The following is a 22,745-nucleotide window of genomic DNA, read 5'->3' on the forward strand; positions in this document are numbered from 1 at the left end:
GTCTAAGAACTATGTCGGATGCAAGTGCCTTGCTATATCAGTTTCTGGGGTGAGACCTCCTGGACGCCCAAGGAAGCGCTGGTTGGATGTCGTAATGCCGGATATGAGAGCCAATGGTCTAACCACCGAGGACGCAAAAGACCGCGCAAAGTGGAGTAGGTTGAGTAGGAGGGCAGACCTTGGCAATAGCCGGGATTAATGCCAGGAGGAAGAAGGTTTCTCACACTAGATGTCATATTATTTTTCTAATTATTCTCGGCAAGCCCTTTCATTTGATATCCATATTGCAGAATTGCAAAAATAATAACTATTCGTTCATCTTGGATGGTCCCCCATATTGGATTTAGAATGACGTCACATTATTTCCCAAGTTGCTCTCAAGAAGCCCTTCCATTTAATACCCATATTATAGAAGTGCATTAAATATAACTACTCCGCCATCTTGGATGGTGCGCCTTATTAGTTATAGAATGACGTCACATCATTTTTCAAGTTGCTCTTAAGAAGCCCTTTCATTTGATACCCGTAATGTACAAGTGTATCAAAAATAACTATTCTGTTACTTTGGATGGTTCGCCATATTGGATTTAGAATGACGTTACACTATTTTTCCAGTTATTCTCAACAAGCCCTTTCATTTGATACCCATATTGTGGAAGTACATTAAAAATAACAATTCCGCCATCTTGCATGGTCCGCCATATTACATTTAGAATGACGTCACATATTTTATCGTGCATTGTCATCCAAAGTAAACGTGTATACAAAATTTCAGCTCAATCGGTTGACGATATCTACTTCAAAATTGAGCTCCAAGATTTCACCCGAACCCACATACATACATTGCAAGTTAAATAAAAGCTTTTAATAATAAAAATACAATGTGTTTATGACAACAAACTGACGGAATGAACGTCAAAAACACTATTTGTTCACATGTATTATTATAATACTATTATTTTTTTGGAATATCATAACTATAAATAATCGATAGAGAGATTAGAGTTGCTAGTGTCTAGTGCAGAACCAAAAATATTTTATTACGTTCAATATATAATAATTATTATATGAAAAGTTACAAGTATTATCAAAACTTTGACGACTTATAACATATTAAGTTTGAGGCATAGTTTGAAAGTAATATTGACTGGAAGTTAGAGTCAGAAAGCAATATTTCTTTGATATCACTTCAAGTACAAGATTTGTGCCTAAATTGCTGCTTTAGTTCGTAATATAAATTATAAGTTTTACTTTACAAGAGCTTAGTAGACTTGTATAACACTTACAAGTTAGATAAGAAGACAATAATGAAAATATTATACTCGGGGAAAATATAAAATATTATACACGGGGACAACCTGGGAACCTAATATTTCATATTTTAATTTTTTTCGCTCAGGTGTTGAGGCAAAGCGCGGCGTTCAGTTTCGCTACTCAACACACAACAGCTCCAGAACTCAGCAGAAGATGGGGAACGGAGAATCTTAACAAAAGGTTCCCTCTGCCAACCCTACTGTGTGCGGGATACAGCGTGAAGCTGGTTTATTATTTAAACACATTATAAGACCTTGTAGATATAATTTCAAGGCACGTTTTTTTCTCAAATTAGTACTTAGATAAACTAATAATTAATCACTAAAGGCTATTTCTATACTAAATTATCAGGTTAATGAAATATAAACAGCCTCCAGCTTTCAGTGGGGGCGGGCTGCAGACATTTTCATTATCGCTCCAATAAGTGACTTTAATAAGAAACTGCTCTTAGCGTTCACGGTGCCTTTCTAGAGACCCGTAATTTCAAAGGATTCAATTGTACATATAATTACATAGATTAATTACGTACGATTTTCTGATATAAAATAATATTAATGTATAAGCGTGTAAACGTGACAGGTTATGGGTTCGGTTCCCAGTCGAGGAAATTAAATATTTAATTTTACCATTTCTTCGCCCTGAGGTCGAGGCAAAGTGCGGTGTTGAATTCTGCTACTTAATAAGCAATGTCTCCAGAATTCGGCGAAAAATGGGGAACTGAGTGTTTTAACACTAGGTTCTCTCTGCCTACCCTGCTGTGTGCGGGATATTTTGTGAAACAGATTTTTTTTAAAATAAACAATCTAAGTGGTTATCTGAGGTAACACTTAATAGAGTGACGAAACTCAACGCCTGACTTTTGCATTGGTGCCAGAGCGAAGAAATGAATCTATAATAATGAATAATAATTAATTCCCTCCAGTGGGGATTGACACAACCATCACGTTACAGTAACTTACTGACTATCTATTAACATAGCAACCTTTCAAGTCGAAGCTTCCCAAACTTAGTGAAGCTTAATCTATAAAGCACCCAAAATATCAGAACTCGTCCCCAGTCCATACAACTAGCACTAAACAATGTCAGATATTACCGCACCAAGAACCTGTTGTTAATAAACTAGTTGGAGGAAGCAGCGACAAGACATGTTCTACTTAACAACAACTGACAGCTGGCCATTTAGATACAAAATTGAGATATCAGACGATTATAATTCGATATTATACTGTTCTAGAATCGATATTTATTAGTTGACTATTATTTTTTGTTGGGAAAAGTTATTTAATAATTATTCCTTATATGGTATGGTCCAGTAAATATCCCATAAAATCGCTCTAAACCAACAGACAGACATTTTTTTTTTGTAATATGCAAATATGAAACTATCATAATATGAACTTGAAAAACTACGGTTATTTTGAAATCACAGATAGACATTTTAATTTTGTTTATATAGATATAGATATAGATAATCGAAGCTTATCAATTTTCCTATAGCACAAACTATTACACAGAATTTACTACACCAAATACAATACTAACAGTTAAATCAGGTTTAGTTCAAAATAGGTGGCTAGCTAATCCCTTTCTGATAGAACAAGCGGTATATCCGTATCGTGTATAAGCACCCTCTATCAATTTTGCTATTTTGTGCTGCAAAACCAATAGTGGATTCCATCGGGCTCTCTCCCCACGTATATTCCATTTAAATTCGTATATGCTATTAACTTTTGACAAAACACATTTGGGTTTTGTAAGCCTCTTTAATACTTTTATTATTAAACATACTGTTATTGATACTTTTAAGTTTTTGAACGCAAGCTAATTTTATATTTCAATCAATTGAAAATGCTCACACTCAAAAATTTTTTTCAAGGCGTCAACTGGAAATATATATTTTTACATTTAATGTAAGACTGCAGTATATAATAAACTATCAGGTGAACTTACACTAGGAAAGGCCACATAAAACTCACTGTGAAAGAAACAATTGTTTCTTAGATCTACGCCATCATTTTTTCCCATTTGGTCCTGCTTATATTAAATAAGAGAGCATAATATTCATGACATACCTTATTATAATTTAACCGGAAATTGGAAAAGCTTAAATTTAATTTAGTAATCTCATGGTATTAAAAGAACCCTCGTTATAAAAAAAAATCTCCCTGATTCAAACCAGTAAAAATACATACATCAATTGTGTTTATGTAGAGTCTTTATTTGAGGTCTAGTTCCATTAACCTGTTTAGGTGCTGCTGGGTGTATGTGGTGATTTCCCTTAGCCATACTTATTACTATTATAATATATTTATCACATAGCAGCTTGAGGCCTAATCCTACCCTACCTCGGACACCTAAGCGAAGACATGGAAATATTAAACATTTTAATTTCTGCGCTCAATTAAATAAATATAGAATTTTAATATAATGGGAAATTGAAGAAAAATCTATAGTTTTTACAAGCAAATCAGCGGTCCCAAAGCGACATGACCACCTCAATTTTCAATGTTTTGTTATTTTTCAACAAAAAATCTATCATTATCAAATCTACAAATAAAAACAAGACTAATAAAAATAGTTTACAAATAAAAACAAAATATTATAATAATATGAAATACCTCTTTCGTTTATTAAAGTCATGTGTCATCGAAATGGCTCCATATTTAATGAATGTAATGTCTCAAGTGGAATATTCAGTTTCCAATTTTCGGTAAAGTTACAATAAATAACATACTTTTGTTTATTTATATTAATTTGATATTTGTTTTGTTTTAATCTTGTATTATATTGAATTCCTTAGGCAGGTTGAAGCCAGTGGTCAATAAACATTTTGGACAAAAATTCTGGGATTAAACCATTATTAGAGTATCACGTAGCACTTTGCTCTACAATTTGATATAGAAGGCTTTAAGCCAACTTTCCTCATGGAATCTACAGTCAAGAATATATATTATATAAATACAACATCACTACTAAAATATTTTTATATGTTCAACCAAGTAAATAGCATGGAAATATTTCCATCTAAAAAAATATTATAACGCTCAATCGAATAGAAAATCCTTTTGTAAATAAAAATAGCAATTTTATTTAAATTATATTATAGCAAAGTTATTATAATATTATTTGCAAGAAATTTTGAATTGTGTTTTCATACAAAGAAATCAATAGCAGAATCTCTTACATGATTTTATTTTAACAAGCAACTAATATAATATTTTTTTTTCTTTTCCAAAATGAGTTTGTTTTTGAAATAATAACTTTCCTTGATCATTTTTTTTTAAATAACATATTAAATAGAGTAGACAATATTAAAAGGCATAATAATGTTTATTACGTGGTACTATACCACAAGCTTTAAAATAAACATACAAAGACATATTGTTTTCCTAATGCTTCTCATATATCGTTGTCCGCTTTTAACACAAACAAAAGAATCTTAAATGAAAAAGTATTTATCTTTCTACGTTAATAAAGTCCGAAGTGAAGATAAAATAATATTTAACATTATAGTAACTAACATAGTAACAAAACAAAAAAAATATTGAGTTAAATATATGTGAATATATAAAATATATTTTCAACTTTCCACTGGAATCTTGTGGCTAATCAACCCGAAAGTAATATGTCGTGACAAGGAAGAAAGTCTGCAGATACGCTGACTTGTTTCGAAGCGACCTTTTGTCATCTTTTGTCACTAGAAATTCCTTACCATATATGTTTTCTTATCATGAACGTGGTTAAGATGAATTCGATGTAGATCAAATAGATTGATAAATCTAGATTAATTAGCTAGATAAATCATAGAGGTGTGTAGGAAATTGGCAACCATTGGCAACCACCATATATATGCATAAAATGTCTCAAAAATTCAGCAGAAAGTGGAGAACGGAAACCTCCTTAGGGACGCAGAGTGTCTTAACACTAGGTCCCCTGATTTCCTCTGTCTATCCTGGTACGTGTAGAATACAGCGTGAAGATAAAAATTAATTATTAATGATTCCCTATGTTTATATTAACCAAATGCACAACAAACGCTACTAAATATACTAGTAAATGCAATGTTTTGTTTAGATTCAGCTTTGGTTTATAATAGTGTTTGGCAACGATAAATATTGGATACGTCCCATTGTTATGGTTGCCATGTTTATGACAACTATGTGCTACATGCTGATATCATATTTACTGTTTTCAATGGAATTAGGCTTATATAATAGCTAATTCTAATTAAAATATATCGAAAGTAAATTTCAGTATAGAATCAATTATAATATATTTTATTAGTAGATTTGGTGATTGGTCACTTTATTCTTCATTTCCCGATATATATGTGTTGAGTGAAAGATCATTACGCCTTACTTTGTCGTTTTAAACACAAAAATATTTATACTACAGACAAAAATATAGCTTTAAATTTATAAAGATTACAATAAGTTATATAAATAGGTAACTTTTATATAGTGAACGCGATAGTCGTGGGTTTGATTTCCACTTTGGGGAAGGAATTATTTAATTTCTTAATAAGACAGAGTGAGCGTTTAGTTCCCTTATCAGTCAACACAAAAATTTTGAAAATTGGCAAGAATGTGGGAGAAAGGATAAAAATTGTTCTTATTGATTTCTTACTTGAAATGGATGGAAAACGACTCGGAGAAGTGAGTATCTGGAAGAAGAGAGTATCTACACTTGGCTTTCCATGCCTAGCTTGCGTAATATGCCGTATAAAACGTGAGGAAAATTGAAAAATAAATAAATCAGTAAATGATTTCAACGAAATTTTACCAAAATACACGCGCACTAGGGAGTATCAGTATGTTTTGTAACGAAAAACCCAATTTTCTTTCATCTAACAAGTTACATTAACTTTTCATACAAAGTTAGAATCGATAGAAAGGATAAAAGATTCCAGGAAAAAGTCACATAACGTAATCAAAGAGCCACGAGTATATTGTAAGTATGGTATATACAATTAAATATACATATACATACATATATCATTTTTCTATAATATTATAAAAATAAATTATAACAAATTTATAAGAATTTCGACGTAGCTCGATGAGAACGTATGCCTTAGTTGGTCAGAGCGCTTGGACGGTTTTCAAAGAGGCGCGAGTTCAAATCCCGCTATGTAAAATTTTTATATATTTTCTTAATAAGTATTTTACTTCATCTTATTTAAAAAAAAGTCTAACATGATAAAATATATGCTACCAAATAAAACATAAAAAGTCATTTTAAAAATTACCTTTCATCATCATCATCATTATCATCAGCCTGTCCTCGTCCACTGCTGGACATAGGCCTCTCCAATGGCACGCCACTGAGCTCGAAAATTACCTTTACGTTTGCATAATTATTTCCAAAGATGAATAGTAAATGAGGTCGTCGATCTCTCGATCACCGACGCTCGTTATCTGTGACACTTAATTATCATTAAAGGCTGGTGATTGCAGGTCTGCAGTGGACAGCAGTATGTGAGTAAATAAGTTATTTAGATTTAGGTATATACATAAATATATTATTTATTCTAACAATAAAAAACCGGTTAAGTGCGAGTCGGACGCGCTCACTGAGGTACCAATTTAAGAATTATAACGAGAATTATCTGATCAAAATTAAGAGACATCTCGGTATATGTAACACTTTAAAATATTTAATAAATGGCATTCTTGCCAAATGATAATTCTAAGTATTTATCTTTTATCTTCCTACAGAGATGCTAACAACATAAATAAGTTGTAACAAGCGCATAAGAATTTCGAAATAGCATGATGAGAACGTATGGCTTAGTGGTTTTCTAAATAAGAATTTTTCTTTTCTAAGTGTCGAATAACATTTTACAAAAATGTCAAAAATATTCTATAGGTACATCACTATCTTACGTAAGGTTGAGGACAAAAGCGTGTGACTGTAAACACGACAGGTTGTGTATCCAATTCCCACTCCAGGAAATTAAATATTTAATATTTTCATTTCTTCGATTTGGCGATTTTGTGATTTAAAATTGAATTGAATTGAATTCTTGATATATGGCATGATTTAAAATATTATTATACTCTGTAAACTGTAAACGGGACTGGTTGTGTAGAAGTTAAAGTATTATTTCACATAACCATTTAGACTGGATGTCTATTATCTATAAATATAGCAACCAGCAACCTTTAAGTCAAAGCTTCCATAAGTTAGTGAAGCTTAATTTATGGAGCACCTAAGATTATCAGAACTCGCTCCCAGTTCATACAACTTGTACTAAACTATGTCAGATATTACCGCACCAAGAATCTATTGATAAATAACTAGGTAGTTGGAGGAAGCAGCGACAAGACATGTTCTACTTAACAACGACTGACAGCTGGTCATTTACAAGATTGAGATATTAGACGATTATAACTGGATATTACTCGGGCATCGATATTAATTAATGGTGATGTTGAAAGTCATTTTTTGTTGGGAGAAGTTATTTAATAATTAATTTCCTTGGAATTATAAGAAAACCAGATTTTTATTATGATTATTTTCTCAATCTCAATTGATATAACATCCTAGCACAGGCTTGATCCATTTTTAGATTTCTTTTGCTGCTACATGATTAATAATATATACATAGTTAATTTTACAATTTTTGCCCAGAAGTCAAATCCACATATATCACGTTTGATGTCAAACACGTTCCACTACACCACATTGGCCCATTACTTATTAATAAGCAATTTTAAAAGTATTAATACATATAAAAATATATTTATTAAAGTAATAATCAAGAAAATATACTAAGAATTTATTTGGTGTAAAAACAAATAAGCCTCCACACTGTAAACAAGGGTGGACGATATATCTCGTTGAAAAAAGCATCTCGTTTCTCCTGGAATGTGATCTACAACTCACGGATTTTTCCCCATCCCTTTCGAATATACGATGATGCCATCCATGTAGCGAAGCTTTGAAATGTGATGCTCTAGGAAGTCGGGATTGAAGTGTTCGTGTGGAACTTTCGCACTATTCTACAATGTTTTTATGTAATAATGCTTGTATTTTTGTGTAAATTATGTTTTTTTATGTATAATATCTTTTATTCTTTTATAAATAAGGTATTTTTTTTTAAATCCCGATCGCAACTGTAAAAATAGCCTATTCTATTTGTGAGTGGCAGAGTGCTTAACACGAGGTTCCCTCTGCCTGCACAACGTGAAGGTGATTTAATTTTAATTTAATTTTTTAATAACAAAAAAACGTTTTAAAATGTTTCTTATTAAATTATAATGTTATAGCTTAGATTAGACTATCGACCTTCACTTACAGACCCGTTCAAGTTCGTAACCGTCGCTAAACATTTTCATTCATTTATACAAATAACACTAAATTTCTTATGACCAATACACTAAATATGTAATGTTTATTTTATTTATTTATTATACAGAAAACAACAGCATATTTATAACTACTTATTAAAAAAAACTTTAAATTATTATTAAAAATTAATTTAATTATTCATAATAATATATTATATTCAATAGACTTTTTCTTAAAATAAAATATTCATTTTTATTACAACAACGATATTGCAAATCACTTCCTTATAGATTGAATATGTGAAATAAATTGAATCAACCCTGAAGTTAGCTGCTAAAAACGTGTCACGTCGCCACATTACAGGAGATCCAGGTTAAAGTGTCTTCCATTTCGTAGCAGGTCTCTATATTACCGCAGCATTCGCGTAATAGATGCTTTTACTGTAATTTTATTTATATTATTTGGTCGCTACAATTTAAGTTTATGAATGTCCAAAATTAACAGAAACAGACATTCACAATGCTGAAAGATAGTAAATAAAACAACTGAACCTGGATTCTCATTACAAAATATTACTTGGTATCATGGCGCAGAGGCATAGGACGATTGTGGGTTCGATTCCCACTCGAGAGAATGAAATATTTAATATTTTCATTTCCTCGCTCTAGTAACGAGGCAAATCGCGGCGTTGAGGTCTGCCAGCCAACACACTATGCCTCTTGAATTCGGTAAATAGTTTAGAACAGGTTACACTTCCTCTGTCTACCCTGCTATATGCGAAAAGAAAAACAAATCACAAAAAATATTTTTACTAAAGGCAGTAGTGAGGCTAAATAGTATTTCTACAAAGAAAATAGGGTTATTTTACAATTTTATTTGTGATACAAGTTGAAAATTCCTTTGTTTGGGATCATTAGTTCAGGTACATTACTCGTGAGTTATCACTTTATCCGGAACAATGATATATTATTTCCGATTTTTTCAAGCGCTCTCCACATAAACTTGTCTCTGCTATAAATAACTTGCACCTGGCAAGTCTATATTTAGTATTAAAAAATACAGTAATTTTGACTGATTATTTTATTATTTCAGCTTCACGCTGTATCTCGCACGGCAGGGTAGGCAGAAGGAACCTAGTGTTAAGAATTATGACACTCCATCCCCCATTCTCCACCCAATTCGGCAGGCATCACGTATTGAGTGAAGGAACTCAATCAGGAGTCTCGACATTAGAGCGTAGAAAATGCAAATATTTAATTTCCTCGAATGGGAATCGAACCCACAACCCGTCGCATTTACAGTCACTTTATGCCTCTGCGCCACGACTGGCCTCGATATTGTGGTCAATATAATTTATACTCGTAGCAAAGACAAAAAAATTAAAAAGACTAAAAAATTAAAAAGATAAAAAAATTAAAAAGACTAAAAAATTAAAAAGATAAAAAAATTAAAAAGACTTAGTTATCTTAGTTTCAATTGTAAATGTTCATTTATAAGCATTGCTGTATAGAAACATTTCATTTATTTACCTTAGGTAAGATATCCGCTTCTTGTGAACCAGATTACTGGCGAGGCGGGTTTGTACGATAGATAGGATGAAAGAATTGAAAGGACAATAGTCTAGGAAGATAAAATGTTGAATTTGTATTGTAGATTTAGTTGAGAAAATGTATTTAATACCGTGTTTCTTTTATAAAAGTTAGTATAATCTTCTGTAACTGATAAAGCGTGTTATAAAAGCTATGTTATGTTATTTTGTGGTTACATGTAAATAAATAATTATAAATTTCACTCGCTTAAGCTATGCGATTATTTATCTAATATTATTTAAGTGTATTTAAGGAAAAAAACATTAATTATTTTAGTATACATAGTTATCAATACTATGCACTTAATAAATCTTAATATAAATCTTATAGTAAATGTAATAGTCACAAAATTTCTTTAACAATTTATATTGTAGAGAACTACTTTAAAATATTTTTATATTATAAAATAAATGTTCCACCAAAGTTTGAAAGAAATAGCAGCAAGTGTAAATATTAAGCTAAGATTAAGGCATTTCAAGTCGTACTCGAGATTACAAACAAATTTAAAGCGAAATACTATTTAGTTTCTTGGAAATGTTTACTCCTGGTTTAATACAAATATGATTCCAAATACGACCAAATTAGTTCAAACTTAATTGAAACTAAATTATATTAAGATGTTTTAATTATTTCATTATAATTTGTGTAACTTTTATAATTTTACAAAAATTGAATTTTTTTTTCAGCTTTATTTTGTAACCGGTTTAGAATGTAGTAGGCAGAGGGAACCTAAGAGCCTGGGAACCTAGTTTAAAGACACTCCGTTTCCATTAAGATATTTCAGTACCCCACTCTACGCTAAATTCTGAAAGCATTGCGAATTGAGTGGTGGAACACAACGCCGCCCCGTTCCTCGTTACCGAGCGAAGAAATAAAGATATTAAATATTTCGTTTCTTCAAATGATAATTAAACCTACATTCCACCGTTTTTACAGTCACGCGCTCCTGCCCCACGACTAGCCTCGAAACTGAACCACGAGGTCAACCTCGATAGTGTATCATAATTATGTCAATATTAATTACCCTCATATATTTAAAGACATTTAATTACATTAGGCATCAAAATCCCACTCTTACAAAAGTTCATTACGCTTTCACGTATCCTCTACTAAACTTTACTAAATCTATTTACCAAATCATTCGAGACAGTTCTGAAATATTAATCCTCTATTGAAAGAGTTGGGGCTATCCGGTCCGGAACAGGACTTGGTTTACTTTTCGGAAGGATCCTTAGATAAATTCATGATAACTAGATAAAAAACTTTTACGTACGTCTTACAATTTAATTTCAAGCTTTATTTTCTTCTGTGAATTACTTTCGATTTGTCCTGTTGAAAACCTATTATAGGGGAGAGTTCAATACTTTTATGTCTTTAATAAGACATTTTAATGGATGACTTTAAAACATATCAGAAATGCTAATCCTATTTCTTTAAATCGTGTCAAATTAAAAGTCCATTTATAGCTTAGGTATTACTTGATATTATGTAATACCATACATATAAATACACAGATATATAAATAAAATTAATCTATTTCTTACTATATAATAAAAAGCGGACGGAAATATGGTTTTTTTGATAGGTATTACATAAATTGCTTAAAAGAAAAATAAGAAATCATTTTGTTCAATAGCTGTATACTATTTTAATAGTCAATTCACTTACAATTTCGAGAAGCTCACAATAAATAATTCAATTTGTCGATTTTTCGAATTATCTTTTTTACAAAGTAAGTATATTATAACGTAGGTAACATAATTTTGAAGATTTGTCCCAGTTGTAGAATGGAACTCGATCAACCGTGGTCTTCGAGTGTTGGATCTCATTCATATTCATTCCTTTATATATGTCCAACATTTTAACACTCATTCCCTCACGTACCGCATCATTCCCTCATTCTCAATTTTTTAACTACCCTCTTTATTCCATGAAAACTGACTTATTTTAAGGACCACTATATCATTGATAATTACTTGCACTAGTAGTAATACAATTCATAGAAAATAATAGTTAAATATGGAAAATATTTTTAATAAATTTTTGAAACCCTCATTTCGTATTTTTGCTAGAATGACCCATATATTGTGTTTTTTCTAGTAGAATCTGATTTTATATAAATAAAAAAATATATTGGGGCCGCGTTCGTTATTTGAATTAAGAAAAATATTTATTTGACAACATAATAATCGGGGTTACCATACAAAAAAAATATTATTAAGTAAAATATATGTGCATCAATATATACAATCTATTTTGACACTTTCCATTGGAATCTCGCGGTTAATCAACCCGAAAGTAATATGTCGTGACAGAGAAGAATATCTTTAGATACGCTGACTTGTTTCGAAACGACCTTCTGTCATCTTTTGTCACTGGAAATTCTTTACCATATATGGTTTTCTCATCATGAACGAGGATAAGATGGATTTAATAAATTATAATGCAACTGTGAACAAATTATTATATTATGCGTTTATTTTTTTGAAGCGATTAATATACAACTAGTTGTTATATTTATGGACAATAATAATCTATTTCTTACTTAATCTCGAACTGAAATATTTATTTACGTTTATATTTCCATTTCTTCGCTCTGGTATCGAGGCAAAACGCGGCGTTAAATTCTGCCACTCAACACGCAATGCCTCCAGAATTTGGCAGAAAGTGGGGAATGGAGTGTCTTAACATTAGGTTCCCTCTGCCTACCCTGCTGTGTGCGGAATACAGCGAGAATTTACTTATTTGTAATATGCCATAACATTTCTACAGTCTATACCATGCTAGGACTAATAAATGAGAGAGAACTCAACGCCACCATTATAATTATTAGGCAATAGATTACATTTATTTCCAAATTAACTTTTTAATGTGAAAAAATATATCTCCTTTAGAAAAAAATCAAGAACTTTAAATATTTTTATTATATTCGTTGTATGTACGAGAAAGAAGTTTTACACCCTGACCCTCACCCAGTAAGCTTAAGGTGTCAAAAGCAAAACAGATGATAACAGATTTTCCCATTCACGTCACACCTGTATTCACTATTCAATGTTTCACTTTCAAACTAGATATGTATAGTAAGTAGGTATTAGTTATGACTTTTCTTCACTAAAATAGAATATTTTTTTATTTTAATATGTTTTTTTCACGACTATTTTATTATATTTTATAGCCAAAGCTTAGAGGCCGTCATCTTGCAGTATGACAGCATTTATCTGTATATTATCTAATTGTCGGCTGTAAGCGGATATGTAATCATTTTTATTAGGGTTCCTTACCTCTAAAGTATTAATCGGAACCCATATAGGACTCACTTCGTTATATTATAAATTATTTTCATTTTCTTGCTATAGAAGACAAAATACGTCATACGTCGTCAACTGTACTACACAACACGCAATCCAGGCCTAACCTGGCTACCCTGTTATTACATGCGTAATAAAATGAGAATCTTGATTTCTCAAAAATATTTTATATTTATTATTATACTTTTAACATTTAAATCAATAAGACCAAATCGCAAAACGGCTCACACATTATTATATTCAATTTACCTGCCATTCTAATATAACGCGACGTATTTATTGATAGAGAACATTTTAGATATTTATTAGACCACCGTTTCAAAGTTGACAGATCCAATTACACGAACGTTTAGAAGGCTATGTACGCTAATGCCGATATTAAACATAGTTAGTGGTGAGGCATAAATCATATTAGCCCCGTACTTCGACACCCAATAAACGTTTTACGAATTAGGATGAGATAAATTATCACCCTCTAACATTAATATAAATTTTCCAATAAATGAATTTTGTAAATTAAAACGGCATCTCATGCCTGAAATTAGACAAGTGTTTTTTTTTTACATATGTGAGTTTTTTAGTGCTAAATTAAAATTTGTTTAAACATACGAGTATTGTTTCAATATTAGTCTTGATTGAAATATATAATTTAATAAATACTGAAATATTATGTTTTACCGTAGATATATTATCTTTTACAAATATATGATCTATTTGTACAACGAAATACTTCTAAGCCCGTTTTATATTCTCAAAGGGCAACTTAGACGAACTTTGTCAAAGACTATATAATTGCAGTATCTCTTATTCATTTGGACTCCATTTTGGCATTCACACCTGCCTAGAGTGTCTCTTACAGCTTCCAGTTTTAAGCAATCATAATTTAACTTTTGTTAGTTTTTCAAGCTTCACCGTGTTTCTTGCATATAGTATGGTAAGCCTAGTGATAAAACACTCCGTAAACCGAAATTTAGAGGCATTGTTTGTTGAGTGGAACGAACGCTTTTACCTTGGTATCAGAGCGAGGAAATAGAAAAAATAATAAATGAAAATTCCATATCTCGAGTCAGGATCGAACCCAAAACTATCGCGTTAGTTACACACTTGTGCTCCTGTACCAGTACGGCCTCAACTTATATTAGTATTAGGCAAAATTGGAACTTAATACCTAAGTAGAACTTAAGTTTCTATAAACTTATACCCAACATTCGTAGACACAGGAGTTGTAAAGTTACTTTGGGCTTTGACGTCTTTCAAATTGCTTAACGCAATTTTTACATCACTTCTTTGGACATTGAGATTGATTTTACTTGAAAAGTTAATCTTAGTTATAGCCTGTTCGGTGACATGGCTTTAGAAACTTCTGTGAGAGAAAATAAGTTTCGTAATCTAATATGGTTTAGTGGGGAAAGATTTGAGCTCGTCATCTTGTGTGTGTTTTTTTTCTTCAAGTAATTATAAATATTTCTATAAATAAAATTATGAACATTTTTATAAATAAAATAACCTAAACAGCAAAGTGAAAAACCAGATCAAATTCTATTTAGTTCTTTTGGGATAGAAACTGATAACATAAAATATATGGGAAAATGTTTATTGGGTAGCCAAAAGGTTGTGTCGATATAATAATGTGAAAAAAAAATGAAAATATAGGCCAGTCGTGGCAGTACGGCTGTAAGCACGACAGATTATGGGTTCGATTCTGACACGAGAAAATGAAATATTTAATATTTTCATTTCCTCGGTCCGGTAACGAGGCACAAAAGGCCGTTGTTCTATAACTCAATACAAAATTCCTTCAGAATTCGTACATAACGTATACATTAACTTATCGCTCCAGGTTCTATACAGTGCCAAATTATTTCATATAATATCAAAATTATACAGATTACTGGTAACATGTGTATTAGTATTAGCACAAAAAATAAAACAGTGTCACAACACTCTATTTATTTACCATTTCTTTTTCAATGAATTTTAATATTTGCATATCAAATATTTACTATTATATATAAAGAATAAAAGCCAAGGTGTGATATTGGATAAGAATAATGCAGTTGAGTGCATTACCGCGGCGGTCATGGAATAATATAAATTTTACGATATCGCCGATATCCGCCTCAACATTCACTGAATTTTTATTTTATCCACTTCCAAGTCTTTATTTTCTTTTTCTCAGTATAGCGTTTTCAAAGTTATTTTAAAAGTAAGTTTATTAGTGGAGGAATACTCACTTTAAAGGACTGTAGATAAAATTTAATCACGTCGTTAAAATTAATCTTGGTTTAATGTAGAACTAAAATTTTATCTTTTTATATTATTATTATTGTATTGTGTTTATTTATGGTTTTAGTTAATTTGAAATAAGTTATATGAGTTTATTTGTGAGCTGATAGACATATTTTTGGAAATGCTTAAAGCGTATAGTTCAAAATATGTCTATATTAACATTTTTACAACTAAAGTAACTTCACGCTGTATGTCGCACACAGCAGAGTAGGCAGATGGAACATAGTGTTAAGACACTCCGTTCTCCACTTTCCGCCGAATGCTGGACGCATTACGTGTTGAGTGGCGGAACTCAACGCTGCGCTTTTGCCTCGTTATTAGAAAAGCTGAAGCTGAAAAAAAGTATCATCAAAAGATGTCATCAAAACCGGATTAAATTTCAAATTATAATTTTTAAAATAATAGACTAAAACATATTTGATATTTTTAAAATAAAAAATCAGTTCTATGTATTGAGATACAAAAATATCACAACGTCAATACAGTCTGAAAATCTCTAACTATTCAAATCAAAAAATGAATAATTGAAAAACTGTCGTTGAGGAAACCATAAAAGGTATTCACAAGTTAAATGGAATACGTGTGCAGCCACACGAGCTCGATGGAGTATTGGTTTTCCTAACAAAATAGAAAAATTGATAGCTGGAATGTACTTATATAGTTTTGGAATGCAAAAACCAACTGTGTAAGAATCCTTAACAATCTTGTTGAAGTCAGGAATTGTTTAGTTAAACTTTTCTAAGAAATTTATTATTTTTCAGGTTCACTCTGTTTCCCGCACATAGTTAGTAAGAGGGAAACTGGGAAGTGGGAACCTAGTGTTAATACACTCCTTTCCTATTAAGACTCTTCCGTTTCCCACCTTCTTGTACCAACGGACCACGACGGCCTCTAAAATAATAAGGATTTACATGAAATAATTCGTTATTCGCTTAAATGTTCTATTTAATGTAATAAATGTTATGATAGTAAATTAAAATATGCTCTAAGATTGTAGTAAGTTTATTTATAGTGTTTGCCTGATTGAAATATAAAAAATTTGAAAACAATCTTTTCTCCAAAGCAACATTTTACTAATAGTAATAAAAAAGAAAAGAAATATTATAATATAACTATAGGTTTAAATTAACCAAATTCTATAATTTTTCACTATATCAATTCCAATTGTAAAATCATAGCAATGACTGAAATTATTACACTGTATAAAAGTAAGTTTGTTGCCAAAAAGGACATTTCTCGTCGAAACTTCTGTAGTACTCGTAGCAACTATTCAGTTTCTTAACGCGTCTCAGATGGTGTTCGAAACTTTTCAGAATATAAATAAAAATTTGAAATATTTTTTAAAAGTGGAAATAAGGAAAATATAAAAAGTATCTAAATATTCTTTTACGTTGCGTTTTTCAAATGGATAAAACTACAGTTTTAACATACTTTAATATAGTAAATGTATTTTTTTAGCTGTATTTAGCAAATGAGACGCAATCCCTACAATATAATACTGATGCCAAGAAAATGCAATACAATTTTCTTCCAAAATGGAAGAAAATTGTGAAATTGTACCCGTACTTATCGAAAGAAATGTGACAGTAAATTTTACAACCCTCTTGAGAAAGTCTGGATTGCTAAAATGGTATCTCGACGACAAGACCTGCCATTTACTTAATCTCTTCTGTTGAGTACCAACATTGTTCTAGGCTATTAGATTCATTGCACGTCGCGCGTCCCCTCCTAGATTGATATTCTAAGATACTCCTAGATTGATATTCTTTCATGAAAGCCAGGTAGTAAAATTTATTACTAGGTTGTAATATAGAATGTTCTAGATTAAGGAACACTTTATGGACTAAGTTTTAGGACCCAGACAAAGTGCGACGTACGTGATTCAGATAATACGAATATGAAAATTTATTACGTTAATAATTCCAAATTTCATGTATTTTAGGTGATTTAGCTTGCCAGGTTATTCAATGAACTGCTTAAGTTTAAACAAGCGATACGGTTTAATTAAATACTCATAGTTTTCAAATTAGGGCATGGTATCATATGGTGTCTATAATTTTTTTTTTTTTTTTTTTTTCGGACTTGACTTTAATGCTGTTAGCCTTACTGGCCTTTACAGCGACACCGGGTGGGTAGGGAAGAGGGTACTCTGTCCCTGAAAATATGCAGGCACTGTGTGGCTGCCTGTGGGGGATGTCTATAATAGCATCATCATATTTTATAAGAAGGTTTTACAATCGATAGATACCAAAAAGCTTCGACAGTAATAAATTATTCATGTTTACGAACTCCCATTGGGAGAATATTTAGCTGTATTTATAATATACATATATACGAGTGCTTGTATTAGGGTAAGATAATACTTTTATAATATCAACTAAAAAAAAATTTTATACTTTTATAAAGATATGTTTACTTTTATAAAAAAAAACTTTAAATCATCTTATGGTAGGTACTTCCCTAGATACCACGTAACATTAAATATAAAGAAAATATATTTTATTTTTACGATTCATCCTGTTCGTGACATCAGTGTAATAGGCGCGATTTCGCTTAGCGCACGAGCTGGATGAAAAAAAATTCTCATACCGTGATCCGCTTCTGAGGATATCTGTCTTGCGAGACGGCCGTGAACATCAATAAAGCTGAACACGCCAGCCATGACTAGGCGAATATATTGTATTTGGGCAGGATATTATGATTATATAACGTAGGCTGTGTAATTATATTATGTTAATAGGTAGAATAAATATAAAATAGAGAGAATTTGAAGAAACTTTTATTGTGGTTGTTTAATAACAAGTAAACCTCTTGTTTATCTATTGAATTCTAATGAATTCAATAGATAAACAAGAGGTTTACTTCCGCCACTTATCACGCAATATCTCGAAAATTTGAGGGAAAATGGAGAACGGAATGTTTGAACATTAGACCATACATATACTTCCCTTCGTATTCTTTTCCTCGCTTTCATATTTTAGAATATTATTACTAAAAGATACTTTTTTCTCTTTTCCGCAGAATTTACGAGTAAATTCTATATTAGCGTTTCCTTATACTCTCTAAGCATTACAAGCCAAATTTCAGAGTTTTACGCCGCGAAATTGTGTACGTTGACTGATGACTATTGTATCTCGCTACGAACATCTAAACTTTTACAAGTTTATATAAATTAAGTAAATAAACAGGCATTTCATAGTTTAACACTTAAAATATACGAGACAGTATTTTTCCCATAATACATAGAATTAAAAAGGAATTCTGTAATAAAAGCTTTAATCAATTACACGTTAATTGTGTCTAATTCCACGTATATGTGGAAACGGTGGTCTGCGGTGGAAAGCCAATTCCCGTGTAAAACCACGTGACGCGCCACACCTGCCACCTGAATCTTCGATGGCGTTACCACAGGATATCTCTACCACGTGATATCGATCTGTTAAATTTAAAAACCTTTGTTATATTCGTGCAAGGCAGTATCTATATTATTTTAATTAATAATATCTTGTTATTTGCCAACCCGGTATCTGACCGTAAAAATGCTGATTATGGGTTCGATTCTCACTCGGAGGAATGATTTTATTTAACTGTGTTAAATCTAACAAATAATAAAAAATACATACTTATAGCATTTATATAACAGTAATTAAGATTATTAGATGATATTAAGAAGTAGCTTTACATATATAAATATGTAAATGAATTTTACATTAAATTGCTCGATACAAAATTTAGTTTATTTTAAATAAGTGCAATAAAATATATAAAACCCGCTTAAAAACAGATTGCGAAATTGATTGCGATTCTTAAAGTATTAATATTTAATTTGAATGATTGTTTACAGATCCAGAACGTGCAATGTGTATAATTGGAAGAAAAACGGAAGTAAAGAAATACGAATATTTATGATACTAAGGATATATTTTCTTACTCGTAATAAATAGGTTTTTGTATATTTTTTTTATTATTTATACATATTATAATTATACATTTTATTATTATATATTTTAAAAAATGTAATATTCAATAATATTTTTCGTAGTCGTTAAAAAACAAATTATACAAACTGTTGCAATAAATCTTTTTGAAACAAGACAGATCAAAAAATGTTATACTTTCGAGATTCCCAAGATGCTGCGAATTTACTTCGCAAGCGCAAACTGAATAAAAATAAGGTCCCCTTGCTGCCTGAAATATAAGTGGAAATTGGAATAAAGTTTTAAAATGTGTCACAATAAAACCTTACAGCATAGAATTATTGCTCTAATATTTGAATTATATTTCAATTGAACTTATGAAAATATTCGTTTATTTTACGCTTGCTAAAATACCGTGACCACCGAATTGTTAGTCATAGAGAAAAGACCATTCTCAATGAAATATATCTATAATATATAATTGAGATAGTCTCGACAAATATACTCACTTTTTTTATGTCACCAATAAATAATATTTATAAGATAAAATAATAAATCAGGTTAACATTGTATCCCGCACGCAACAGGGTAGGCAGAGGGAACCTAGAGCGAAGATATGTTACCCATCCCTAGAGAACCCAGAGCGAAGATATGTAAATATTGATAAATAATAATTCATTCCCTCGAGTGGGTATCGAACCCGCAACCCTCGCGCTACACTCACACCTCTGCGTCACGGTGGCAGCATTTTGTTTTAACTTTCAAATAATAGTAAATAAAATATATGCGACTGTAACCATCGAACTGTTAGTCACATAGAAAAACGAGGCCCATTCTCAATGAAATATATGGGTTACCCTTGTTTACAGCTTATCCTTAAGACTTTTTGGGTATTTTTAACATCGCTGTAATTTAAACGAAGGGCTTCCTGATGAAGTTTTATCCATTTTACTAGTATTGTTAAATGTGAAGAATTTTTGAGATTATAACGCGAAGGTTGTGAGTTCGATCCCCACTCGAGGAAGTGAAATATTTATTTACGTTTATATTTCCATTTCTTCACTCTGGTGTCGAGGCAAAGCGCGGCGTTGAGTTCTGCCACTCAACACGCAATGTCTCCAGAATTCGGCAGAAAGTGGGAAACGGAGTGTCTTAACACTACGTTCCCTCTGCCTACCCTGCTGTGTGCGGGATACAGGGTGAAGCTGATTAAATTTGATTTTTGATTTTAAATTAGCGAAGCCACAAATAACGCACTTAGAGATTTACGACCCGAATTGACGATTTCACTGCCAAATGTTTAGCATTCTCAATTGTGAATTCAGTTCAAAGGGAAGAATAATCAAATCGAAGAGAATTTTATAGGTGATCGTTGGTTGATTGAATGTCACCTTTACTTCTTCTTGTCATTGCCAAAATAAATTAAGAAAAACTTCACAAAATTCAATACACGAACCATAGCCAGCTTTACATGTCACATTTCTTTCATAAAATCGTGACTGTAGATCAAACAAAAACAGCCGTTTCGAGCATTATGAAACGTCAACGTCAGATTTCGCATTGCAGTGTGTACATGGTTGTGACAAGCTATCAAGTTACCAAGCAAATACTAATATTCGATGGACCTAAAATACTAAAAAATAAAATAATAAAAAATAAAATACTAAAAAGTTAATAATAGCAGAAATTTTAAACTATTCTTTCTAAAATCAATCTGTCTTTATGATTGATCTCTCCCTTTATTTTAGTTTATCCTACAAATCATTTATTTTATTATTTAAAAAACAAAAAAAATATATTTAAAAACCACATAGCCTCTAACGGTAGATGGAATGTATGAATATGAATAGTAAAAAATATTTCGAATTTGTTTGAAATGTAACAATTTTTTTTTTATTTTTCAACTAGTCGTGATAAAATTTGGCTCTCAAAAGCTTTGGAGGACATAAAGCTTTTCATCTAATTGAGAACTTTCCGTGGGATAATTGAATAACTGTTTATATCTATATATTTGGAAAAAAAAAATCGTAAATACTTAACAAATTACATTATGTACTCACATCCTTCATCTTCTTTACTGTATTCTGTTCAATCCAATTTCCCCTCCTTACCTTAAAGAACGTTTTGAGTTTTTGGGCGAGACACATTCTCGTTCTCTTCGCTCTGAACGTAATCTTATCCTCATAATACCTTCTCACACTTCTTCCTTTTACAGCAGTTCATTTACTGTAACTGCGTGTAGGTTGTGGAACGCCCTTCCTTTAGTGGTCAGAAATGCCAAAACATTTCTAACCTTCAAACGTCGTTTAAAGTTACACTTTATGTCACTTTAAGACTTAGGTTCTTTTCCTTTTTTTTTTTTTCTGCCATTTTACATTTTATTCTTACCATTTAGTTCTTATCTTTATCTATGTATGTATGTAGTATATATATGTGTATGTGTATGTATTTGTATGTATGTATATTGATACGGTTATATTTATTTATGTATGCTTTGTATGTGTTATGTATGGTAAATATATTCTTATTTATTTTATACCCTCAATTATATTTTTTGCACCCTACCCCAATCTTAATTTGCTATGTCCTCTGCCTTAAGGTTGCCTGGCAGAAATTGCTATTAAGCAATAAGGCCGCCTTTTGTACATTTAGATAATGTTATTGTATCTTGTGTCTTTTCTTGGGTGTACAATAAAGAGTTATTATTATTATTAATATTATGTACGGTATTGGAAGCTAAATCACGATTTGAGCAATATTTATTTACCTACATTACCTCTCATACTTTTATATAGGTTCTTCATAAGTTTTTTTTTTTATTTAATTCATAACTTTAGACGGGGAACCAGTCTATAGAGTCAAAATATTTTTTAAACTTAAAAAAATATTTAACTGTTTTAAATTGGCATTTTAAAATTAATTATAACTTGTAAAAAGTTATTATAATTTCCAATTAAAATCTATAAGTGTTTTTTCGTTAATCACAGATATAATGCTTCTCCATAATATGGAGAATCAACAAAATATGATCAGTA

The sequence above is a fragment of the Heliconius melpomene genome, chromosome 4, assembly GCF_056956725.1.
Source record: "Heliconius melpomene rosina isolate 202511_hmr_F chromosome 4, ASM5695672v1, whole genome shotgun sequence".
NCBI lineage: Eukaryota > Metazoa > Arthropoda > Insecta > Lepidoptera > Nymphalidae > Heliconius > Heliconius melpomene.